General features: G+C 45.7%; 1 pseudogene; it reads left to right on the forward strand.

The window, feature by feature from the left end:
* The first annotated feature begins 10,589 nt into the window (after window positions 1–10,589).
* LOC123413660 lies at window positions 10,590–17,421 on the forward strand (annotated as a pseudogene).
* Window positions 17,422–18,164: the final 743 nt, after the last annotated feature.

The following is an 18,164-nucleotide window of genomic DNA, read 5'->3' on the forward strand; positions in this document are numbered from 1 at the left end:
AACTAGTCCATCACAAATTACCACAAGCCGCATAGAAATCCTCAATCACGAAGCTCGCGATCTCGTCGGATTCCCTAGTGGAAAACCTCAACTCTGAGGTTACCCAAAGCATCACCGGAATCCCGATGCACAAGATATCTCGTCAAAGGTAAAACTAATCCAGCAAGGCCGCCCGACGTGTCGACGATCCCGATAGGAGTCGCGTACCTCGTTCTCAGGACACGTCGGATGAGCTAGACGTCGGGATCGCTAAACCTCCGGGTGACCAGAGGGGCGCCGGACATCGCTCAGGTGGGACCAACACTCATGTGGAGCACTGGCCCGGGGGTTGATTAAATTAGTCCGCGGGTGCCGGCGGGTCCCTATGCATTATTATTAGGTTATTAGGCAAATGTAGTACCAAAGTTGGGCCTTGCCAGACCAGCTTTAATCTAAAACGAATTATCAAGGGGGTCCCCATAACACCCCCGATCGTGTTAGGAGCGCTCATATATGGAACATAACACCGGTAGCCGAAACAAAGGGGGCAAAGGTGGAACAAAACACCAGGCTAGAAAAGCCGAGCCTTCCACCTTTTACCAAGTATATAGGTGCACTAAATTAAATAACATATAATATGGTGATATAACAAGGAACCCATGCTTTCGCATGGAAGCATCTACACCTGCAACTAGCAACGCTAACACAGGGTTAAGCAAGCGGTAACATAGCCAATCAGTGGTTTGCTAGGTCGAACAGGTTGAAGGTTAACATGGCATTGTTGAGGGGCTGATATTTAACATGTGGTAGGCAACGAGACATAATCGATAGAAACGGTAAAACTAGCATGGCAATGATAGTAATGGTATCTGGGGAAATGATCATCTTGCCTGAGATCCCGCTTGGAAGAAGTATGCCTCCGTGAAGCAGACGAACCGACGTAGTCGAACGGTCCTCACATCCGACACGCTTGCGGAACTCTATCGAGACGGAGGAAACCGGAAACAAGCATAAACACACGAGAATCACCACACGATGCAAGACACATATGATGCATGAACGGTCTAATGCAAGGCATGACAATCACAACAATCAAACACTACACGTTCCGATACTGATAGCTCGACGAGATACCGGTGCAACGAATTGAAGGTGTGTGCATATCATTTCAAACAAAATGATGGGGTGATCCCGATTACCGGGTTCCCCATGTGCCGGAGGCAGATTATGGGGTATCGGCAACTAGCAAAAAAACTACAAGAAGAAAAGGAAAAGGAAAAAAAAACAGAAACATAATAATTCGGCCTCTATGGGATTTGACCCCAGGATCTCCTGCATGTGGATTGACAGGGGAACCAAGATGACATGCAGATGCTAGTGATTTCAAAGGGGCAAGGCTGAACATAAAACAAATGCACTACTTTAAACTATGAAAACGAAAATAAATGCAGAAGCTAAAAGGTTGCAGTCATGGTGATTTGATCCCTGGACCTCCAGGAGGAGGTAGCACTACTGCGCTAACCAACTCGGCTAGCACCCCGTTTTGATATTTCACAGGATACTCGCCAGAAGAAGTAGCACCTCTACAGGCACATCAACGGAAATAGGCAAAAATAAATTGCCACATCTGGGATTCGAACCCCAGATCTCTAGGAAGCAGATTGCCACTTTAACCAGTTGGATTATGAAGGAACTACACTGAAGTACGGGTGGTGTGCTACAAGACCAGACCATGTCGCGAACCTGACGAAACTGAACATGAACACCTTTGTTGCAGGTCGGGATGCAGAGGATGCCATGGCGGAATCGGCCTGGGGATGAGGTCCGGCGGCACGAAAAATGGCGGGGTTCAAAAGCTTCGGTATCGGGGGTTCCATTCCCGGCAACAAGGTGGCTTGGGGCGGCACATACTCGGAGATCCTCGCCGATGGTGACTTGGCTGTACCTGAAGAAGAAAAGAGAAGAGGAAGAGAGGTGAGGGACAGGGGAGAGAGGGAGAGCACAACGAGGGGAAGGAAGCAGGGGCGCACTTGGCTTGGCGGCAAGGTCGACGCGGAGACGCATGGGAGCTCCTCTCCATGGATCGGGCACGGGTGAGGAGCAGAAGCTGCTCGTGCGGCTCCTCTGCGTGTGTTGGACACGTCCAAGGCCAGCAGGCGCGCGGGATGGGGAGCTCCTGCAGGTCAACGCACAGCAGGAGGAAGACGGGGGCACGCCGACGGATATCGTCGGATCGGGCCAGGGATCACCAGATCAGGCTGGGTCAGGTCTGCAGGGACCAATTCCCGTCATCACACGCCTCCCAAGAGCTTCGGCGGCGACTAAATCTCGCGCTGGGCACGGCCATGGCAGGACAGCTCCTGCGCACATCCAACAGAGAGAAAGAAATGTGTGAGAGAGAGAACAAGTGAGACAGGGAAGAGAAGAAGGACATGGGCCTTGCGGCGCTGGGAGGTCGAGGCAGCGGTCGCGCTGGAGGCCGGGGTAGCAGGGTGCAGCGGGAGCTGCTGCCGTTGGTCGCCGGCTCGGGCAGAGGAGCTTGCCTGCTCGCGCTAGGGGAGAAACAGAGGAGGTCGTGGGACTCGATCCCCTTGTGGTCGTCCATGGAACCAGGGAGATGGATGCCTCGATCCATTCGGGATCGAGCAGGAGGCCAGAGACTGCGGGGATTGGTCGGGCACGGATACAAAGGAGGTGGGTGGCGGCGCGAGGAGGATTGGATGGGACAGACCGCTAGGTTCTAGGGTTGGATGCTTAAATAATTAAGTGGGCTAAGCTTAGGTCTATCTCAACCCTCTGATTAAAATCGAACGGTCGAGATTATTAGGTCAGGGAGTTCAATTGACAAACCGATGATGGTTTAGGGTAAAACGGGGTTGATCCGGACCCAATGGTCACGACCGCCCGGTTCGGATTTCGGGAGGTTTTCGGACTGGGCCGCGCATAGGGTCGACGCACTGTGCAGAGGGGCTACGCGAATATGAGAGGGAAAACGGGCGACCCGGCAACGAGTTATAACACACCGAAAGACGTCCGACGGTAGACCGGATACGGTGCCGCTACGGTCGACCGTTCGGGTACCAGACGGACTCCGACCGCGATGAAATTTGACAGGCGGCCTACCTATATTAAAATAAGACCGCATGTCAAATCTCAACCTGATCAGAGAAAGTTTTACGCACACTTTTAAAACAGCGTTTGACGATGCCGCGGGTGCGTGCGAGTGCGGTCGGGCTCAGAACGGACAACGACGCGAACCGGCAACTAACAACGGATGCAAGTTTTGAAAACGGGCGGCAACGGAGATGCCGATGCAATGCAGATGATGCGCATGATGCGATGATGATGCGACAAATAAAAATAGACACACGACGAAAACGGAAAGAGAGGGGAATCTTCTGGAACGTCGGTCTCGGGCTGTCACACAAAATCAACTAGCTCAAAAGATATAAGTGAAGCACATGTGAGCTGAATTGTCTAACCAAAGGATATAAGTGAAGCTCGACAAAATCACGGTGAGTGCATGTCTCTCTCTATAGGTGTGCAGCAAGGAAGATTGTGACACTACAAAAATAAAAGACTCCTACGATACAAGACGCTCCAAGCAAAACACATAACATGTGGTGAATAAAAATATAGCCCCAAGTAACGTTACCGATGGATTGAAGACGAAAGAGGGGATGCCTTCCCGGGGCATCCCCAAGCTTAGGCTTTTACGGCATCCTTGAATCAACTTGGGGTGCCTTGGGTATCCCCAAGCTTGATCTCTTGCCACTCTTTATCTTTTTGTCCATAAGAACTTCACCCAAAACTTGAAAACTTCACAACACGAAACTTAAACAGAAACTCGTGATAACATTAGTATAAGAAAGCAAACAACCACTTCCTTAGGTACTGTAGCAAACTTAAATTCTACTTATGTTGATGTTAGGTTACTGTATTTTCAATCTTCCATGGCAAATACCCCCGATACTATCCATAGTTTCATCAAAATAAGCAACCAACTCAACAAAAACAGAATATGTTAACAGCAGACCAGTCTGTAGCAATCTGTATACTTCGTATACTTCTGGTACTTCACAAATTCTGACAAATTACGATAGTATTAAGAATTTTCGTAGCAATCAGCAGCAAAAAGAATCAACTCAAAAGCTCTTACAGAAAAAAATTAAAATTATTTTCGTGAGCAGAAAGTTTCTGTCTTTTCCAGCATGACCAAACGATCATCCCCAAGACTAATCATAACGGTTTTACTTGGCACAAACGCAAAAAGAAACACAAAAACACAATGATAACAGAATTATGAAAGTGTGAAAAACACAAAACAGAAAGAAAAATGATAAATACGTTGGGTTGTCTCCCAACAAGCGCTATTGTTTAACGCCCTTAGCTAGGCAAAAGGTGATGGAATCACGTATAGTCATCTTTGGTGCTCAAACCATAAGTAGCCCTCATAATAGATTCATAAGGCAGTCTTATTTTGCTTCTAGGAAAATACTCCATTCCCTTCTTTAGAGCAAATTTAAATCTAATATTCGCTTCCTTCATATCGATGATAGCACCAAATAATCCTTAGGAAAGGTCTATCAAGAATAATGGGACATGAAGGATTGCAATCTATGTCAAGTACGATGAAATCCACGGGTACGTAGTTCTTATTTGCAACAATAAGAACATCATCGATCCTTCCCATGGGTTTCTTGACAGTAGAATCCGCAAGATGCAAATTAAGAGAACACTCTTCAATCTCATGAAAACCAAGAATATCACATAAAGACTTTGGAATCGCGGAAACACTAGCACCCAAATCACACAAAGCATTGCATTCATAGTTTTTGATTTTGATTTTGATAGTAGGTTCCCACTCATCATGAAGTTTTCTAGGTATAGAGACTTCTAATTCGAGCTTCTCTTCAAGAGATTTCATCATAGCATCTACGATATGTGCGGTAAAGGCTTTGCTTTGGCTATAAGCATGTGGAGAGTTTGCAATGGATTGCATCCAAGAAATGCATTCAAACAAGGAGCAACTATCATAATTGAATTCCTTAAAATCCAAAGTGGGAGTTTCATTACTCCCCAATATTTTAATTTCTTCTACTCCACTCTCCACACCTTTATCATCAAGATATGTGGACTCCGAATCATTGGCGCGTTTTTCAACCAAAGTGGATTCATATCCAGCCCCTTCATCAATAGGTTTGACACGCGAAAACAAAGATTCAAGAGGAGTCACACCAAGCACTTTAAGATCTTCGTGATTTGCATCACTAGAACGCACCCTTTTAAACCATTCATGCCTAGCGCGAATTTGGGTGGTTCTTTCTTTGCTCTCATTCATGGAGACACGCATAGCTTTTAAAGTTGCATCCAAGTTGACCTTGGGAGGAGCACATCTAACTTTCAAATCATCAATATCACAAGACATCCTATCAACGCTCTTAGCCAAATCGTCTATTTTGAGTAGTTTTTCCTCTATGGGCACATTGAAAATCTTTTGAGAGTTGATGAACTCTTTGATATTACTCTCTAAATCAGAGGTTAATTTGTTGTGATTTCCATAAGTGTTATTGTAGGAATTGCCATAATTGTTAGAGGAGTTACTATGAAAAGGCCTAGAAACATAATTTCCTCTAAAAGCATTGTTGTTGCCAAAATTGTTCCTACCAACAAAATTAACATCCAAACTAGCGTTGCTACTCTCAATCAAGGAAGATAGTGTCATGTCATTAGGATATAAAGTAGCATTTCTACTAGCAACCAAATTCATCAACTCGTCCATCTTAGCACTAAGCGAGTTAATTTCTTCTATAGCGTGTACCTTTTTCTAGCAGGTGACCTTTCAGTGTGCCACTGAGAGTAGTTGGTCATGATATTGTCTAGGAGTTTTGTAGCGTCTCCTAACGTGATTTCCATGAACGTTCCACCTGAGGCAGAGTCCAAGATATTGCGAGAAGCAAAATTCAAACCAGCGTAAAAGATTTGTATAATCATCCACAAACTCAAGCCATGAGCGGGACAATTTCTAATCATTAACTTCATCCTCTCCCGGGATTGTGCAACGTGTTCATGATCAAGTTGCTTTAAATTCTTGATATCGTTACGTAGAGAGATAATCTTAGCCGGCGGAAAATACTTGGATATGTAAGCATCTTTGCACTTATCCCAAGAATCGATACTATTTTTAGGCAAAGAAGAAAACCAAGTTTTCGCACGATCTCGCAACGAGAAAGGAAAAAGATTCAACTTAGCAACATCATTATCCACATCTCTTTTCTTTTGCATATCGCAAAGCTCAATGAAGGTATTGAGATGGGATGCGGCATCTTCACTAGGAAGGCTAGAGATTTGCTCTTTCATAACAAGATTCAGCAAGGCAGCGTTGATTTCATACGATTCCGCACTAGTGGCGGGAGCAATCGGAGTACTAATAAAATCATTATTATTGGTACTCGAGAAGTCGCAAAGTTTGGTGTTTTCAGCCATGATGACTTCAACAAACAAACAAGAACACAAGCAAGCAAGAAAACCAGCAAAGGAAAATGGCAAAAGGCAAAAGAAAACGGCAAGGGAGAAAGGCAAATGAAAACGGCAAAGGAGAAAGGAAAATGAAAACGGCAAATGTGAAGTGGGGGGAGAAAAATGAGAGGCAACTAGCAAAAAAGGTAAATGCAAAAGATGAGTTTGTGACACCTACTTGGATAGATCTTGACTTGATCTCTCCCCCGCAACGGCGCGAGAAATCGGCGTGTTGACGGGAGATTATTCTTGTCTTGATCTTCTCGGCAAGTGATCCTCATCCCCGGCAACGGCGCCAGAAATCCTTCTGCTACTGCGACAACAGACCTTCCCTGGCAACGGCGCCAGGAATCCTTCTGCTTCGGGCTACGCCTATAGGGACTTCCTTGGAAAATATGCAAAGGATTTCCCCACGGCCTTGGAGCCTTGCGTTGGTGTTCCCTTGAAGAGGAAAGGGTGATGTAGCACAGCGGCGGTAAGTATTTGCCTCAGTTTGAGAACCAAGGTATCGATCCATTGGGAGGATCGCGTCAAGTCACAAGTACCTGCACAAACACAAAGAGCTTGCAGCCAACGCTATGAAGGGGTTGTCAATCCCTTATAGATTGTTTGCAAACTGAGAGCTGAAAGCAAAAAGTAAACAAAGCAAAGTAAAAGTGAAAGTGGAGACGATAGTTGTGAATAGACCCGGGGGTCGTTGTGTTCACTAGTGGCTTCTCTCATGAAAGCAAGTAGACGGTGGGTGAACGAATTACTGTCGAGCAATTGATAGAACCGCGCAAAGTCGTGACGTCATCTATGGCAATGATTATATCTATAGGCATCACGTCCAAAACAAGTAGACCGATACTTTCTGCATCTACTACTATTACTCTACACGTCGACCGCTATCCAGCATGCATCTAGTGTATTAAGTCCATAAGAACAGAGTAACGCCTTAAGCAAGATGACATGATGTAGATGGACAATCTCAAATCTATGATGAAAGCCCATCTTGTTACCCTTGATGGCAACAACATGATGCGTGCCTTGCTGCCCCTTCTTTCACTGGGAAAGGTCACCACACGGTATGAACCCAAAACCAAACACTTCTCCCATTGCAAGAATCATAGATCTAGTTGGCCAAACAAAACCCAAGACTCGGAGAGACTTACAAGGATATCAAATCATGCATATAAGAAATCAGCAAAGACTCAAATATAATTCATAGATAATCTGATCACAAATCCACAATTCATCAGATCTCGACAAACACACCGCCAAAGAGGATTACATCGGATAGATCTCCATGAAGATCATGGAGAACTTTGTATTGAGGATCCAAGAGAGAGAAGAAGCCATCTAGCTACTAACTACGGACCCGTAGGTCTGAAGTGGACTACTCACGAGTCATTGGAGAGGCGATGATGTTGATGTAGAAGCCCTCCAACTCCAAAGTCCCCTCCGGCAGGGCACCGGGAAGGGTCTCTAGATGAGATCTCGCGGAAACGGAAGCTTGTGGCGGCGGAAAAGTGTTTTCGTGGATGCCCTGATTTTTTCTGGGATTTTAGGGAATATATAGGCGAAAGAGCTAGGGCGGGGGAGCTCGAGGGGGCACAAGCTTGGTAGCCGCCGGCCCCCCTGGTGGCGTCTACAGGGCTTGTGGGCCCCCTGTGGCTCTCCTGCCTTGGCCCTCAAGTCCCCCGATCTTCTTCTGATCTGGAAAAATTTATTTCGGGGATTTTATTCCATTTGGACTCCGTTCCAAAATCAGATCTGAAAAGAGTCAAAACACAGAAAAAAACAGGAACTGGCACTTGGCACTGAATTAATAAGTTAGTCCCAAAAAAGATATAAAAGGTACATAAAACATCTAAAGTTGACAAGATAACAGCATGAAACCATCAAAAATTATAGATACGTTTGAGACGTATCAAACTTGCACATCACAATCTTGATGACGATCACCACTTGATGTCATCCTTCATAGGTTAAATGAGATCTTCCTCTTGACGCAAATCCATGAAAACACACCTAACCCCACATAGAACTCTCACGAAGACCATGGGTTAGTACACAAAAGCGTTATGAACAATTCTTACCATACCATGGGATCACTTGATCCCTCTCTGTACATCTTGTACACTTTGTGTGTTGATCATCTTGATCTACTCTGTGTGCTTAGTCTTGATCAACCTTGTGTCTTTGTGACCAATCTTTGGATAGTACTTTGAATACCATCTTGGTCATCATATAAACTCCTTGAAACCAACAGATGGACTTCAAGAGGTACCTATGGACAAATCCTTCGAATATAACTTAAGGCAACCTTAGTCCATAGGGATTTTCATCAATTACCAAAATCACATATGGATAAATATGCTCCAACACATTCAGACATTCATTTTGTTTGGATTACGTTCGTTTGGAGCAAGAAAAAGGAGATGCTCGTTCGTTTACGATCGTACTGCTATCGGTACGCCCGACCGGTTGTCGCATCTCAAAGTGTCTGCGTGTGTGGACTTCAATTTTATCCAAAAAAAGATAAGATCTGTTGCAAATAATACAAAAACATAAAATAAAACATTTAAACGTCCATACTAGCCAAGTTTAATACATTTTTAATGAGTAAAATACACCGGAGATCGTAAAAGTATTTAAGTGTGTTAAGTAGGTCCTAAAAGTTTGAAATCATTCATCGCGGGTCCTATATGTGTATTTTACCACTGACTTTTAGAGCCTACTTGACACAACTCGAATACTTTTAGGACTTGCAATGAATGATTTACACATATTTAGGACCCGCGGTGAACGGTTTCAAACTTTTAGGACCTATTTGACACACTTGAAATACTTTTAGATCCTTCAGTGTATTTCACTCTTTTTTAATTATACATAAAACATAAAACATAAAAACGATAAGGTCGTGCGTCGCCTCCATGACACGCCTCATGAGCCCGGCCTCCTCCTCCTCGGTCATCGAAGGTTGTGGTGGCGGGGACGGGGATGAAGATGGCATTGGTGTGAGGTCGCGCACACACCTACGACCACGCATTTGGGGCGGGCTAGCGGCACGTTGCCGACGTGGGCTAGGTGGACGACAGGCAAAAAATGTCTGCAGCCGCAGGTCGTGCTCGTCGAAGCCACGTATCCTACATCGGCGAGTTCATGTCATACCTTGGGTCGTGGAGCAGTTTTGGAGGCACGCACGCGGTGTCGCTCGATCTCCTCACGTCGGACGCGGCCGCTCGCCGCCATCGGAGGGATTGACACCCTATCCGCGGACAGGTGCCAATAGTTGGGGAGATGGGCATCTCCCTGGGGGAGTGACGTCACCGTCTCCCAGTACCTCCGGCAGATCTTCGTGCTGACGTACATGCATACGCGTTGTGGGACGGCCGACGGAGCGATGGGAAATGCCGACGGAGCAGGTGGTGGTGGGCTCCTATAGCGGCCGGAGCGACGGCTACCAGAGGAGGATCCGGCCTCATGGGCGTGCTTCCCCTTGCCGGTCCAAGGCCAGGTCATGGCGACGACGGTGGGCTAGGGTTTGCTAGATCATGTCGGGGATGGAGGAGGCAGGAGGGGCTTTGAAAGTGAAAGTTGTGTAATGGATGGTCCACGACTTCCATTTAAAGAAAGACGACGACCCAGCAATGGGTGTGTGACGACCGAGCCCTACCTCACGTGCGCATTCATCTTGAACGGTGGAGGTAGTTGGGAGGCTGCTACGCATCCCCAAAGCAGACGAGGAGAAAGCGTGTGCTCGTCCGTTCGACGTCTGTGTGGCCGCAAATCAGATACAAATTTATTCTGAAAATAAAAATGGTCCGTCTATCCGTCTGGCCCGAAGGTACGTACACAGATAGAACAGGTCTAGCATTACAGTTGGCCTTAGAGTATCTTCAGTTGCGCCTTCAACGGGTCTCCTGTGACGTGTTTTTTTTTCCGCCAGCGTCACAAAATCGTTTCAGTTGTCTTAGTATGTCGATTTTTACCGGCTGAACACATTTTTAGATCCGACTATCTCAGACCGAATCCAACACGCTGGGGCGCTCGAGGGCTCCGGTGAAAGGGAAAATGGCGCGTGGGCCGTCAGTATGAGCCGGAAAACCGTTGAGCCCGTGGGTCGAACCCACACTTGTGACGAGCAGGAGCACTCTTCCCGTTCCCGCGCGCCGCACTCCGTTCCCCGATTGGTTCGCCGCCGCCGCCCCCGTCCCCGTCAACCTCCTCGATTACGGCCGCCGTCTCTCGGCACCACCCGAGCCGCCCATGGACATAGACTCCGAGCCGCCCGCCGAGAGCAAGCCCACCCAGATGGACCTCGAGGACCAGGCAAGCCACCGCGCAACTTTTTCTCCCGGGGAATTCCCCACCTCCTTTTTTTTCCAGGGTTTTCTATCTGATTGTCCGCGCAGGCTGACGCCGAGGGGAAGGGGAAGGACGAGGAGCTCGCAGAATCCATCGGGAGCCTATCCATCGCCCCGGGCCGCACCAACTTCAAGAAGAAGCCGGTGATCATCCTCGTCACCGGCATGGCCGGTGCGCTTGATTTCGTTTGCCACTATTCAATTATACTGCAATTATACAGTGCTGTATTAGTTACGGATGGCCCAGAGAACCTGTGAAATGTTAGCTTTTGCTGAGAGATTTTGGGATTGGAAGCTTACTGTTCTGCTCTACAATGCAGGGACGGGGAAGACCACCTTCATGCATCGTCTGGTGTGCCATTTGCTGGCATCAACAAACATGAGGGGCTATGTGCTCAACCTTGACCCTGCCGTCATGACATTGCCATTCGGGGCCAACATTGACATCCGTGATACCGTTCGTTACAAGGAGGTGATGAAAGAGTACGGACTCGGTCCCAATGGTGGCATTCTTACCTCACTCAACCTCTTCTCAACCAAGTTTGATGAGGTACCCACCCATCCTATATTTATCTCGTATGTTTAGTTTATAATAATGGTAATGTGCATCATTGGAATCCTCTGTTAGGCATTAGCATGGAAGATAACTGAGCTGTTCCATGTCTTCTTTATGGTAATTGATTCATGTCAATTTCTACCATTCAATGTAAACTGTTGCATGAATTGTTCTTAATTTATAGCTTGATGCTGAGGTCATAGCAAATTATTTGATTGCGCCTTGAATATGCGATGTCCCTCTCTCAGATAGGAATCACAAAGGGGAAAAGGGGGTGAGAAAGGAGGCGAACAGGGGATGAGATTCAGAAAGCAGGGAGGGGATAAGTTCAGATATTATTCATTTCTTTTCCATGCCAGTACAGACGGAAGCATTTCCACTTAATGGACATCTCACAGCCTTACATGTGGGCCCACTAGTCCCACCGCAAAGGCACACAGGCCAGGCCACACCAACTCACGCCAGACTATCACCATGTATCCAATCGGTTATGCTAATAGGTCGATTCTTCAGTGTCAGGCATTGATGGTTCAGAAGCCATGACACCTTCCCCCACTTGAACTGGATCTCCCTCCCAGATAGCAGCATGAGGAAAGCGACACCGTAATACATAATAGTCTTCCCAAGTAGCACAATCCTCAGGCAAATGTGACCATTGAATAAGCATTTGAGGAGCAGCTGCATTACCTTGCTGCGCTATACGACGCTGCAAAATTGCCAGTGGCTGAGAAGAAGCTAGCAATGTTTGAGGAGGTGGTACAGCTTGGAAGGCAGGGGCAAAGCTAGGATTAAATTCCTTCAGTTGTGAAACATGAAAACGGGATGGACTTGGCAGCTCCAATTTGTATGCCACAGGCCCATCGCACCCACCCGAGCAAGTACTTTAAAAGGACCAAAGAATTTGAATGATAATTTGGGGCATGGACGATTGAGAACCGTTGACTGAGCATATGGTTGTAGTTTGAGCAGCACTGAATCCCCCACTTGAAAGGTTTTACCCACCCTGTTTTTATGAGCATGTTTCTTGATTCTGGCTTGAGTTTGTGTAAGATGATCTCGGAGCTGTTCCATACGGGCAGCATTAGGGTTCCTTAAAATCCTTTGCTGGAGAAGCATCTGCAATAGCGACGTCTGGCATAGCACCAACATTTGGCTCCGTGCCATAAAGAGCTTGAAAATGAGAACAACCAGCTGAAGTAGCTAGAATTGTACCAGAGCTCCGCCATAGGAAGCCAAACACGCCACTTGCTAGGTTTGTCATTGTTGATTCTCAGGGAGGAGCTCACCTCCAACTGCTCACCCTCCCGTGTCTTGTCCCTCACGTGAGTGTGTGGCGGCTCTCGTTGTCTCCGGAGGATTGGGGCTCCTCTTCTAGGTCATCCCCACTGGGCCTGGGCCACTTGGGCCAGCTACATGGGTTACACATTCAACACTCCCATTCAAGAAGGGTGATAGATATCTATCATTCCCATCTTGTCACATGCTGAACTGCATACTCTAGTCCTCAGTCCTTTAGTCAAGCAATCTGCAATTTGTTGTCCTGAACTCACATACTCTATCTTGATGATCCCAGCGTCCAGTTTATCTTTGATAAAGAATTTGTCAATCTCCACATGCTTGGTTCTATCATGTTGAACTGGGTTATTTGCTATGTTAATTGCCGACTTGTTGTCGCACCATACATTCATACAACTGGTCTTCAATATCTTCAGCTCACCTAATAGATTTCTTGTCCATAACAACTCACTCAATCCCTGAGACATGGCTCTGTATGCAGCCTCTATGGTTGATTTGGAAACAACGGGTTGTTTCTTGCTTCTCCAAGGCACTAGATTTGCTCCTACAAAGACACAATAGCCTGAAGTTGATCTCCTGTCATCCAAGCAACTAGCCCAGTCAGCATCACAATAACCATCTACAACAAGGTGTCCATAATTCTTGAACAACAATCCTTTTCCAGGGGTACCTTTCAAGTATCTCAAGACTATGTACCGCCTCAAGATGTCCACTTCTAGGCTCATGCATGTATCTTCTCACAACACTTACTGCAAATGCAATGTCTGGTCGTGTATGACACAAGTACAACAACCTCCCAACTAATCTTTGATATCTCTCCTTATTCACTGGTTCTCCTGACTGGGCTGTCAATTTGTGGTTTTAATTAATTGGAGTTGATGCTGCCTGACATCCTAGCATTCCTACATCACTTAGGAGATCTAAAGTATACCTCCTCTGAGATAGCGCAATCCCCTTGGCAGACCTGGCCACTTCTATGCCCAGGAAGTATTTGAGTCGGCCCAGATCTGGCCACTTCTATGCCCAGGAAGTATTTGAGTCGGCCCAGATCTTTGACTTCAAAGGCCGTACCCAAACACTCTTTCAGTCTGGTTATTTCTTCTTTGTCATCCCCTGTGATAATAATATCATCCACATATACGGTAAGTATAGTGATTTTCACTCCTTTATGTCTATAGAACAGTGTATGATCACTGTTACACTGCCCATACCCCATACTACATACAGCACGTCTGAACTTGTCGAACCATGCTCTCGGAGACTGTTTCAGACCATAAAGAGATTTTTCTAACCTGCATACCTTGCCAACAGTCTCAGACGTAGAGAACCCGGGTGGGATCTTCATGTAGACTTCCTCCTTCAGGTCCCCATGCAAGAAAGCATTCTTCACATCAAGTTGATATAAGGACCACCCGAAATTCACTGCACAGGAGATCAGGGTCCTCATAGTGTTCATCTTTGCTACTGGAGCAAAGGTCTCATCATAGTCAATGCCGTAGGTCTGGCTGTACCCCCTTGCCACAAGCCTTGCTTTGTAGGGGTGGTCGCCGTTGAAGGAAGGGAAGTTGTGCTTGGCTCCGTGCCGCGGCGTCTGTCCCCGGATTGAACTCCTCTTTGGTTGCCACTGGCCGTGCGTGTCCGGGGAGCAGAGGTGGCCCGTTGTTGGCTAGGCGGGCGACCCCTGGTCGGCTTGCGGCGACACCTGCTGAGGAATCGGCGCATGCAGGGCCTCCGCTTGTTGGCGCTTGACGGTGTCGAGGTCATCACCAAAGACGTCCAACTGGGTGTGCATAGTGGATACCTCACCGGACACCTTTTTCATCTCCTTCGGCAACAACTCCTCGAACTTTGTGGTGATATCCGCCGCTGATTTCTGTAGCAACTCTTCTAGCGACTTCTTCATCTCATCCATGTGATCTAGCACGAAGCGAGTTTGGGCACTTGGTTTGCGGGTCGCCGGCACCATCTTCCCTGGATCCAGCGAACGCCAACTTAGGATTTACGGAGATCAAACCCGTGGGCGAACTCCAACCAGCTGGTCGATGTTACCGCTTAGATCTCGGAAATACGAAGCACAAGACCGATCAGAACACAAGCTCTGATTACCAACTGTGATGTCCCTCTCTCAGAAGGAATCACAAAGGGGGAAAAAGGGTGAGAAAGGAGGCGAACAGGGGATGAGATTCAGAAAGCAGGGAGGGTTTAAGTTCAGATATTATTCGTTTCTTTCCATGCCAGTACAGACGGAGGCATTTCCTTTTAATGGACATCTCACGGTCTTACATGTGGGCCCACTAGTCCCACTCAAAGGCACACATGTATCCAATCGGTTACGCTAGTAGGTCGATTCTTCAGTCAAAATTCTTGTACTATTAAGCTAATGTATGTCCAATATTCATCCTTGCAGGTTATATCTGTTATTGAAAGCCGAGCAGACCAGCTGGATTATGTGCTGGTGGATACCCCAGGGCAGATTGAAATCTTCACTTGGTCGGCTTCAGGAGCTATCATAACTGAGGCTTTTGCATCAACATTTCCAACGGTTGTTGCATATGTGGTTGACACCCCCAGGTCGACAAACCCTGTAACCTTTATGAGCAACATGATGTATGCATGCAGTATCCTCTACAAGACCCGTTTGCCTCTGGTGCTGACATTTAACAAGGTTGATGTAGCTAAGCACGAGTTTGCTCTTGAGGTTGGTACACCCTTATGATGATTATGTCAACTGCTTTTGCATTTAGCTATCATCATGTATTCATATTGTGTTGTATGCGCGGTATGTACTGGTTATCTTTTGGGGTATACTGCTTCTGTCAATATGTCACATTTGAGCTGTCATGCTGAAAATTGAAAACATATTTACACAACCAGGGTCTTCGTCCATGATGTTCCTTTTTCAATTGTGGTTGTAACTTGACCTTTGTTTTTTTTGCTGGAGCAGTGGATGCAAGACTTTGAAGCATTTCAGGCGGCTTTGGATTCCGACTCATCGTACTCCTCTTCATTTACCCGGAGTCTCTCTCTTGTGTTGGATGAATTCTACAAGAACCTACGTACAGTTGGAGTATCGGCAGTATCTGGAACTGGAGTTGATGCGTTTTTCGAAGCTATAGAAGCAAGCGCGAAAGAATACATGGAGTCTTACAGGTTTGTCCTTTATGATATAGTTGTACAATTGCTGAACAGTGTGTAGATGCCCAAAAATAGTTACTCTCATCTAACAATCTTTATCAGGTCTGATCTTGACAAGAGGATTGCTGAGAAGGAAAGATTGGAGGCTGAGCGTAGAAACGAGAGCATGGAGAGACTGAGGAGAGATATGGAGAAGTCCAAAGGACAAACCGTGGTGCTCAACACTAGTTTGAGGGACAGAATTCCCGACTCAGAAATGATGGGTGGCGCTGACGAGGAGGAAGAGGAGGCGGTGAAGGATTTCAGATTTTCCGAGATTGATGATGACGACGATGATGATGAAGAAGAAGAGGAAGGAGAAGATGATGAAGTGACTCATTTGGGCATTTAAGGTATCATATCGCTTCTCTGTGTATAATGTGCTTCAAAAGGTGTTATCATTAATGTTGAATATCTATTTGCTGATTTTTGTTATTAATGTGACATAACCATTAAATTTTTGGGGTGCAAGTAAAGGCATATGCCTGTTTTCTCAAGGGATATTGGCTAATATCTACTACCCAACGGACGGGACGTTTGGTTCTTGGGTGTATATATATCATATATGAAAAAAATAGCAATTCAATAAAAAGTTGAAAAAATCTGAAAATATTTTTGAAATAAACTTGACCTTTCATTATACTTGTGAGGAAAATTTCACAAAAAGAAAATTACCCTTTGACTTCTTTTCAAAAAAGACAAAATTTTGATAAAATTAATGTGAATAGTGACCTATAATAGCACATAAATTTTGTCTTTTTGCCCTGAAGTCAATATTGGTTTATTTTCCCATAAAAAATTATATGCTAGTGCAAAACAAAGTCAAGTTTAATCTAAAAATAGTTCTTAAACTATTTTGACTTTTTGTTTGATTATTAAAAAAAATCCCCATATAGGGTGTATCTACAACCGGAACCAAACGGTATTTCCCCTACCCAACGTCTTATATTTAGGAATGGAGGTGGTACTATACAGATTCATCCTTTTCACACTTGGTGCATGGTGGACTAAGTGGTTTATTTTGCAAATGTGGAATCTCAGCGAGGGTGTGATGCTGCATTGGTGATACTAGTACAATCGTACCGGCTTGAGATGCTTTCATTCTTGTTGGTAAGACGAGCAGATGGCCAAGTCCAGCTGTTAGTTTTCGCCTGTCAATGGAAAGAAGATCGTGCAGCTCCATTCTCATGTCATTGAGCTTTTTTGACAGGTTGATGGAGCCGAGGAGAACAGAAAAGGTATTTGCTAGAGGAGTTTTTGGGAGTGATATTTTTTGTTCCCGGGTGAGTATCACTCCTACTAGAGTGGAAACGGAATGCTGTGGATATCCCTCCATAGACAATGTAGGTCGCTGACCGACTGACACGTTCGTAGTAAGCCTGTAATTCAACTTGCACCCATCAAACTCGCTGGAATGAGCGGATCAATCCCTTCCCTTCACATCGACGTGGGAACTTAGATTATCTTCAATAGCCTTTGTATATTGGATTGTTAAAAATTTGTTATAATAAAAGGAGAAAGAAGATTCACAAAGCCAACATGTTTTTTGCTTTGGTAGCCTTTGTATATTGGATTGCTATATTTACACAAAACATACACACGTACACACATACGTATACATGCATACACGTACACACACGCACACATACTAGTATGTACACGGATCCACCTGTCATTCGGACAAAGTGAGGCATTAGGAGGCTTGTTAAAAATTTATAAAGTGGCATTTGGCTTGACAAATATGCAAAGTGTGGATGTAAATATAGCAAGCTTTGTAAAGAAAAAATTGATGAGGGACCACTTATACAAAGGTTGTTGAAAAAGGTTTTTTGACCAAGATTTATAAAATAGCAAATGAGTGTAAATATACAAAGACTGTTGAAGATGTTGTTAATCGCTTTCACGTACTGTATTGTTACTAGGTAGTTCACGGACCACAGTACAGTATGAATTGTCTCCTTGACTTGTCGTGCAAACAATCAGCCGCTCTTCCATCATTGTCGGTATCACTAGTACACTTTATCGAAAAAGGGTTTTCCCCCGCTTTGTATTACAAAGCAACCAACCGATACAGTCAACAGCAGGTGCTGGGACGGAAGCAGCACAATCACACCTAAAAGAAACAAAAGAGAAACAACAAGAGAAAAATGCCGACAACAGCGGATCGACGGAAACGAAGATGATCCACGACCATTGCGCCCACCGAAGATCTCCCACCAAGCTCCAAGGCTTCGAAGCACCAGTACCAATCAACACCTCCAAGAAGGACCGCGACGATGACGACGCTG

The sequence above is a fragment of the Hordeum vulgare genome, chromosome 1H (genome assembly GCF_904849725.1).
Source record: "Hordeum vulgare subsp. vulgare chromosome 1H, MorexV3_pseudomolecules_assembly, whole genome shotgun sequence".
Lineage (NCBI taxonomy): Eukaryota > Viridiplantae > Streptophyta > Magnoliopsida > Poales > Poaceae > Hordeum > Hordeum vulgare.